Source organism: Telmatherina bonti (assembly GCF_933228915.1).
Source record: "Telmatherina bonti genome assembly, chromosome: 1".
Lineage (NCBI taxonomy): Eukaryota > Metazoa > Chordata > Actinopteri > Atheriniformes > Telmatherinidae > Telmatherina > Telmatherina bonti.
The window spans coordinates 35997761-36007298 of NC_136619.1; positions in this window are offsets into that span (position 1 = coordinate 35997761).

A 9538-nucleotide genomic window follows, 5' to 3' on the forward strand; every position below is an offset into this window, starting at 1 on the left:
TGTTTTTAATTGTCTGGTACGCTCTTTTAATGATGCACCTTTAAGGATTGCGTCCCTCACTTTTGTTGTACTTTTGTCAATATACTGATTCAGCAATTTTTTTTTGGTGTATATTGCTCGGTAAGCATTTATAATGTTTATGTAATATGAAATGCAGTTTTCAATAAGCAGGAAGTATAAAATAAAGTAATAACCAGACGAGTTTTTTTTTAGACAAACGCTGCCTGCTTGCTGATTCTTTCATTTCTGATTCATTTCGTCCATCATCAGTTGCAGGATATTGTAACAGGATACTTAACATTATGACTATGTCGTGTCTGTAGCTGGTAGCACTTACACTAAAAGCTGAGCTCTGGAAGTGCAAACACATGTTCTCTCAGCTGTCTTCAACACAGTGACCACCTGTTTTTGCTGAGTGGCTGGCTTCAAATGACAGGTCGAGTTTAGTTCAAATGATTTAAAAATACATGACAGAAACCGGTCTAGTCATGAGAGCCATAATGGCGTTGCAGCTAAAACCTATAATTTGTTTAAATATTTACTCCTCCATGCTGAAAGGTGTTTGGACATGACATAAATATGGTGACACGCTATGCCAGTAGAGGTAAAGGCTGAAATAAAGGGGGATCGTTCTCCAGTTATCAACCCCAGAAGCAATGCTCCAAGGGAAGAACTATTCTGTCTTTTAACATGATCTTATAGCTCAAGAGCCAGCATGTTAAGGGTGATCTAATTAGCTAAACCCACAAATGTCACTCAGGGTACTCAGTGTGTGCACATCTTTCCAGTGGAAACAGCAGACGTTATATGATTGCAAAGCCCTGCGGGGCTGTGCTCTCATTTTTTCCACAGCATGGGTGATTATTCAGGGTTGTGACCCGCATGAATTAAAGCTAAGGAACAATTTCCAAGAGGTAAACACATTTACAATAATTATGTAAATAAATCTATCATTTATAACTTCCTTGCCAAGAAATAGTTGGGATGCTGTTTAACATGGAGAAAAAAAAGCATTGATTTTCAAGCCATGTAAATCTTATTTTTAACTGACTAGAGTTTAACATCCCGTTAAAATGAGTAACTGCATTGCTTTTTGGAAATTCTTTAACTCATTTGCAGTTTGATAGCAATTTGTTCAACATTGCAGGCCAGCAGAAGAACAGAGAAGTTGTATGAAGCTCCACAAAAACACCCACTGGAACACCACGTAATAAATCAAGTTAACTGGCAAGAAGCCGGTAAAACAGGGAAAAAAAAAAAAAGTGCAGGGGGAGGCTGCGTTTTCCAGAATTAAATATGAAGAGGGGTTTTATGCTTTGTGAAAGGCTATGTTGTGAAATCAGGTTAAAGGAAAGAAGTTGTGGATTATCATGAGAAATCACTGTAAACAGACGACCCGGTCAAAATCCAGCGCTTTTAAAATCTTTTAAAAGCGCTGAATTTTCAGTCAGACTCATAGCGAGAGTATGAAGAGTCATATGCGTACGAACATGCATGTCTCAGGCATGGACTGTGGGAGGAAGCTGGGAAGAACACACATACACTGGAGCAGCTCCACAAAGGTTTCCCCAAACCTAGAAGTACTTGTTCACGTCAAAGAAATACGAAAATAAGAAAACTTAAATACGTACAGTTATAAACTGTATTGGATTTAATGTTGTGTGTTTGTGGTCTACTGGGAACAGTACTGGTTTCTAGTCAAACTGCTGCAACAATGAAGGACCTGCAGCTTCTTCACGCTTTGTACGCAGCAGTCTGTTGCTGGATGAAGTCAGTGGTCAGCAGGGTGGGGAGGGGGACTGTCCTTCATCATGGATGAGAGCTTAGCCATTGTCACCCAACGCCTCATCTGGTGGGTCCAGGGGGCATCAGTGAGATGCCTCACTATCAGATGATCAATACTTCTGATTTTACTTCTATCAAGTCTGACAAACACTAAAATAACAACGTGTCTCACTATGAAGTTTTACCAATTACTCATTCACTGAATGACAGACATGACTGCAGTGACCAAAAAGGAAACAGGTTTTAGAAAATCAGTAGAATTCCTTAATTTTACAGCTTTAGATTCTTTCCTCCATTATAATTTCAGTTATTTGTAGCATTGATATAATAGAAATCTTGAACTCGTTTTTAGAAACTGGACTGTATTTCACAATGGACAGCGAATGACGTTATGTAACACTTACATAAACAAAGTCTGCAATGTGTATCATTGTGATTTATGATGTGGAGAAATTCCACATACCTCATTTCTCATCCTGTCTCCATCTAACCTCAACCCCATGAGACACTAAAAGAAGAAAACTTTATGTTTTCTCTCACTTTGTCTTTTTTCCTCAGAAAAAAAAGTGTCTTTTGTTTGTTTGGTAGATTTCCCAGCAAAGCTTATACCTGCAGAGGGAAGACGTGTTGGAATGTTGTGACAGTCCCTGTCTGGCTGTGTCCGCTGTGATGTGTGTTTTCTTTGCAGGTTGTCTGCAGGCATAAAACAAAGCCATCTAACCTGGTGTCATTTGGTCATATTGTCTGGAAATTGTCAGTCAGCATGTCCTGGTTTGCTTTGTTTGAAGCAAAACCAGGCCAAAATGTAAGGCGCAAACAAAAACTAGTTGGTCTTTAATTCATTGCACTTCTTCTTTTATTTAAACATTTGCACTGCTGGTCACACAGAAATAGGAATAAAGCCCAGCCAGTAGCGGCCTGGAGAAGCTCAATAGTGGATGTCTTTGACATTTTGCTGCAGAAGGAATTTCCATTTGGAGCCAAAATAAAAAAAAAAGTAAGGTCTTTTTATGGAGTTGCTCTGTCTTGATTCGAAGCATTTCGTTGCATGCTTGCATTTTCATGAAATCATTTCCAATAAAAGAAGAGCTCCACATGCTCATACAGGACAGTGCCATAAAAACACCCAGCCAGGAGTTGTCAGTGATCTCCTATAGGCACTAAAGTAAGAATGCAAAACACAAGCAAGAGATTTTCTGCTAAAGTTTGGGAGTTGCGTGAAATTTGATTTTAACGGAACATAACAGCATTTAACTACCTTATTTGTGGTAGGAAAAAAAAATCCCTCCAACTTTGAGTCAAATGGACCAATTTGAGAAAATGTCCCAGCTTTGGAGACTGTTTTCCCAAACTTGACTTGATTAAAACTGATTCAGCAGTTAAACTCAGAGACCTGCTCCTGACTGCAGGACAGATTATTTTCACTTTGGCAACCAAAATTTAAAAGCTGGAGACTGAAATGCATCTTGCTTGTGAAAAGCTAACTGGACTTGTGCTCTGTGTAATCAGAGCATCATAATTGCTTATGAGTGCACTTTTTGTCAGTTCTAGCAGAATACAGTGACAGGAAAGTTTACTTGGACCAGGTTTGTAACAGTCAGCAAAGGCAAAAGTCCAAAAGGGAGCAGGCTGGCACGAAAAAAAACACCCAAAAAACAGGCAGAGCAGGAACAGATGGCTAAAAGATAAAGCTTCAATGAACAATCTGGCACAGGGATCGTGTACTGTGTATACTGTACATACTAAAAGCCTGATTAGGGGAATGACAGAAGGTGTGCTTGTAATGATTGGATAATTGTAGACCAGACTGAAAGGGCTGGAAGTAAAATGACTAGTCATAAAGTGGCAACAATAAATATAATTCATCTGAAGAATAAGTTGTGAATCTTTTAGAAAATATGGGTAAATTAGGATTCTATTAGTGAGCCTTCTGGAGTAAGATGTGTATTTCAGTTTTGAACATTGAATTTGCCTTGAACCAAAGTGAACAGTGAACAAAGCAAATGTTCACCCATCAATAGAGAAGACACAGTTAGCTTAACTAGCTGCTGAAGAATTGCTGCAATAAACGGAATATTGTGATGACAAGTACTTTTACCTCAATAAATAAATAAATAAATAAATAAATAAATAATCCTTGATTTAGAAAAAATTGCAATCACCTAAAGCCCAACTTTATTGAAACTATAGACACTTGGTAACTGTGTTAAACTCGTTTTTTAAAATTTTTTTTATCAAGTCTGATAAAAAAATAAAAATAAAAAGACATCGCTAAAATAAACAAATAATCAAGTTAAACCTAATTATTTTAATCATCTGAAGTGATGTTATGTAATGTTTTATCATTTCATTATCGTAACCCTTATTTAACCTTTGGTAGCGTATTCTGCTCTCTTCAGGCTGTGGATTGAGGCGGGCCACAGTTGATGTTTCTCTGATGAACAAACAATGATCATCCAAACGCCAAAACAGCATATTAATTGATTACATCATTAAAAGTCCTTTAACATTTTATTTTACTTAATGGGATATCTATAGGGAACAGGAATAGCCTTAGTAACATTGTGAAGATATTTTCCGAAATAAGCAGAGTCCAGCTCACAGATCTGATCTCCTTCTGGATGAAATGGGTTGTCTAGAAAGCAGAAAGTAACTCGTCCATCTCATCACATTCTCTCTGAGTCCGTCTGCTTTATGTCCTCAGGACAGCTCTATCTTTGCCCACAGAACAGATAGTCGAACTCTTTTATTCTTTCTGCCATCAGGCTTTTAAAATGATGTGGAAAGCATTTGACAAATATCAGATCTTAGTCACAATTGCAGTTGATTTATGCATTCTTCCCCATTGCTACCATGGTGTTCTTGATTTTCTTGTTTTTGAAAAAATGCAAATCCGCTCCCGTGACCTGATTTGCAGCACTGACTTGTCCTGAATGTCTAAAAGCTGATTGTGGTTATTTTATTTTTAAATCTGCTTTTAAAAAAAGATCTAAATTTCCAGTCAGGGAAAATAAAGTTGTTTAAACTGAATTAAACAAACTGACTTGAAACGAATAGAATTAAATATATATAAAATGAGCCTTGCATTTGCAAATATTAAGCAAATGGATACGTAAAACTAAAAGACGGGCCTTTCAGGGCTCAATTAAGAACTATCCAGCCTTGTCACTTTCATGATCAAAGCTGAGCAGATGTGCAGTATCTGCAGAGTCTAAAAAGCCCAAATTAGAAAGCCACAAGGTACTGAAGCCCATAATAAATCACAAATCCTACAAGCCATTTAGAGAATTATTCATAAAGAATTAAATTAAAATCCCATAAAAAATAGAACAAACACAAAATTCGCCACCGACCTCCATAAGGGAGTTCCTTTAAATTGAACACCTACACATATAGGTACAACACTCACTGCCTAAAAATAAGAACATTTTAGTTTTTCATTTTGTTTTTAATACAGAATGAAAAAGAGATATGCAGACTGGCTGTAAAGCTCAAATTAATCGACAGTCTAAGTTTAAACAGTTTGGAGGAATCCTGACCTGACTAAAGAGCTGAAAGAGTCAATGTGTTCTGGGATATATCAAACAGCAGCAGGGTGAGACGGACAAAGTTAAAACACACAGACTGTGATCACATAAACAACTGTTGGTTTCCTTATATAGGCTATTATGAATTGGCCTTCATTATGTTTTCCCCTCTGTCTGTAAAGCGATGGCATTGACGTGATTTGACGCTATATAAATAAAGTTGAATTGAATTGAATTGAATAAACAAGGAAAAATACTGAGCTGTATTAAGTGTTTGCACTGAATCTCAAGCGTTAACTGACAAACTATCTGCTTGTGGGGGGAGTTAAGCTGTGTATATACTGTATACTCCAGAGGCTGATGAGTGATGAGTCCAGATGTGCAGAGGGAGATCTGGCCACTCCATGCTGAACCCCTCCTCCTACCCACCTGTCTCTAGTTCTGCCAGCTAAGCACCTGCTCAGACACAGGAGGACAGAAAATCTGCCAGCTAACATGCGTCAGTGTCAGTGAAAGGCAGGACAAATAGTAGGCACATTTCAATAGTCAAATCATTTCTCCCCATGTTGCAAGAAAAGGAGTGAATCATGTGGTTTCCAGAGGTCTGCAAGTGTTTTTGATGGCCTTGAAATGGTAAAAATTCACATGGAGAGCCACAGCGGCTGCATGACTTGCTATTTGGGACTTCTGAGTTATTTAACTTTTTCGTTCTCAGCTTATGCATGTCTGCATTCTGAGTTGTGGACTCCCCTCCACAATTTCTTATGCTCTATCCTCAGCTTTTTTGTGCAGCTTCATCCTGCAGCAACTGACATGAGCAATGAGAACTTAATTTTACAGTAATTTGAAATGGTGAAACCATCCTGAACTTCTCCAGGTTGCTGTAGAGTCTTGTTCCCCTGTGACTTAACATCATTACTAAAATTATAGCTCCCACTCCTGAGTAACAAAGTAATGGATGACAGCCAGGATTGCATCCATACTCACCGAGGTCTGAATTTAAGCAGTAAAAATTGAGTCTGTTGAGTTTTAAATGGGTTAGAGTCGTGCAAGCCACTGTGCTTCAGGTAAGTGGTATATGAAGTCAGTATTTTTGGATTGTGTTGCTGAGTCTGCATTTTGTTTTCTACATCCTTCATCTAACAGAGTGGAAAAAACACTCTGAATTAAGTTTGGGTCTGATTTGATTGCAAAGTTTGGGATGCATTATTAGCTAGTATTTTACGGTGGCCCTGAAGTGCAAGCCACAATTACAAAACAAAAAACGCAACACAAAATTAAAAAACAGCAACAAATTGAAAATGACAACAAAATTAAAAAACTACACAATGACAAATTAAAAGACACAATCAATTAAATTAGCACTACCAAAACATTCTAAAAAGCACAACAAATAAAAAAAAACATGAAGAAAATGATAAAACACAAAGACAAATGAAAAAAACAACAACAAACTTAGAAAAAGCACAACGACATTAACATACCGGAAGAGGTAGGTACCAGTGGGCAACAAGAGAAATCGCTGATTGGACGATGGCGCCAGACGGCTTTTGAACCGGTAGTTGTTGTGTATGTAGCGCAGTTTTCACAACATGAACGCAACCCGGAGCCCAAACATAGCTGCTGCTATCCAAGAATATTTGGATTGTTACACACTTTACACAAAATGTGTCTCAATCAGCACACTAAAACTACTTCCAACACTTCTGTAGTATTTAACACAACAAATTTAGTACTACTTCAGTCTTTCCTCTACTCCAAACTGAACGAGGTACGAAAGTACAACTTCCGGTTCACAAGCCGTCTGGCGCCATCGTCCAATCAGCGATTTCTCTTGTTGCCCGCTGGTACCTACCTCTTCCGGTATGTTAATGTCGTTGTGCTTTTTCTAAGTTCGTTGTCTTTTTTTAATTTGTCATTGTGTTTTATCATTTTATTTTGTTGTGTTTTTTAAAATTTTTTTTTGTAGTGTTAAATAAATTTGTCGTGTTTTTTAATTTGTCATTGTGTTTTATCTTTTTATTTTGTTTTTTAAAAAATTTTTTTTGTAGTGTTAAATAAATTTGTCGTGTTTTTTAATTTGTCATTGTGTATTTTTTAATTGTCATTTTCAATTTGTTGCTGTTTCTTAATTTGTTTTTTGCGTTTTTTTTTTGTTTTGTAGTTTGTGTTTTTTGTTTTGTTGTTGTGGTTTGCACTTCAGGGCCACCGTAGTATTTTCATTCACTCATTCATTGTCCTAACCACTTAGTCCAATGAAGGGTCACGGGGAAGCTGGAGCTTATCCCAGCAGTCTTTTGGGCGAAAGGCAGAGAACACCCTGGACAGCTCACCAGTCCATCGCAGGGCCACACAGAGACAAACAACCACTCATGCTCACACTCACTTAGTCCTCTGGTCCTGAGCACAGGCTGATATGTGACGGGAAGAAACCTGCAGCAGAACCAGACTCCAGAAGGGTGGCAATCTGCATTGACCAGGTTGAGAAGGGTGATTAAACATCCTCTTTCACATGGACATTTCCCCTTATTGACAACTGAAACTGCACCTGGACAGGATTTCAAAATCTCAGATATATCTTTGTGTTGTGTTTCACTCCTCACGGTTACTTATTTACTTTCAGACAGGCTGAATATGAGGGGCAGGGGACAATGTTTGTGGCAAAACTGTAATGAGTTACCCTGAGGATCCTTAATACAGCCACACACAGGGAGTTCTGGACAAATGACCAGTTTATTGGTGGAGGAGTATGAACAGAAGATTAGTCTGGGGGAATGGTCTGCAGAAGAAACCAGGCAACAGCTGGGAGGTAAACAGGATGGCAAAATACTCGTCCAGGCAACGACAAGGCTCAGAGATCCAAAGACAGGCAGGGTCGGTAACCAGAAGATCCGAAAGGTAGCGGTGTCCGTCGAGGGCAAGGCAAGGAGAGTAATCCAGGGGCATAAAGCAGAGGGTCGGCAACTGCGGAACAATCCGTCGACCGCTGGAACAAAACTAGACATAGGTCTGATTATTATCTGGCAGAAAAGGAGGGATTGGAGGGAGCTTAAGTAGGCAGTGAGAGAAAAGGAAACCAGGTGAACTGAATGAGGTAGCAGAGGCAATTAGGAAGCCAGCAGGTGGATCGAGTTACCAATGATGAGCGCCAGGAGATCAGGGTGGCAAAAACATGACAAAAACTGCAGAAAAATGATGAGTCCCTCTTCTTCCTCATGGGTTCAGTACCCACAGGGAAGTTGAAGCCATTCAACATTTTCCAGGTGGATTTTGCACAAACACAAGATGAACTGAAGGCAAGGATCAGGTTTTGGACTGATAACTTTAATGAATTTAGGAGGAAGCTGTCCAGGGGTTTGGAAATGAGTGTGTATCCAGAATGTAGTAATACTAGAAAAAGCAGTAATGTAAATGTATATTCACAACCAGACTACAGGAAAAAAAAAAAAAAATCAAATTTTCCTCTTGGTGGTGATGCGGGGAAAGCTGAAATGCAAAGTGTGGGAGCTAGAAGCTCACATCTGTTCAGCATAAAGACACAGGTTTATATCTATATATGTTTCATGTATATTTGTGTGTTTCTTTATCTTACTTTAGAAACAGAAAGATAGTCAAACTTGATCTTCCACTATACTGAAAGTGGCCTGAATGCACATTTAGGCCTACACTTCAGGGGACAAGAAAGAGGACCAATAAGTTATATAACTGTAGACCAAGAACAGAACGAAAGAAATAACACTAAAGTATAATGACAAAGAAGTGTAGAGAGGTTCTCATAGCACTATGGGATGTCCTCTGGCAGTCTAAAAGGGTGGCTCAGGGTAACACAAGCTGTTCCTGGCTATAGCCTTTATCAAAAAGAAAAGTTTTGAGCCTAATCTTAAAGGAAGAGAGGGTGTCTGCTATCAGAGCGGATTGATAACTGAGACTCTGCTTCTCTCTCCATATTTAGAAGCTGCAAGAATCATGAATAAGTCTGCAGTCTGAGGGTGAAATGTTGGGGAAATATGGAATTATGAGATCTGTAACATCACATGTGACAGTTTGCTTTCATGTATAACATGAAATCCAAACTGATTTATAGTAATCTGTATGTTATTTACAAGACGCCAGCAAGATGTTGGCCCTGACTCAAAGACGCAAGTTAAAAGTTTGGTCCGAGTTAGAAAAACATGTGAATATATGAAAACCACCTGATTAATTTACAACTCTGTGTAGCAGCTAGG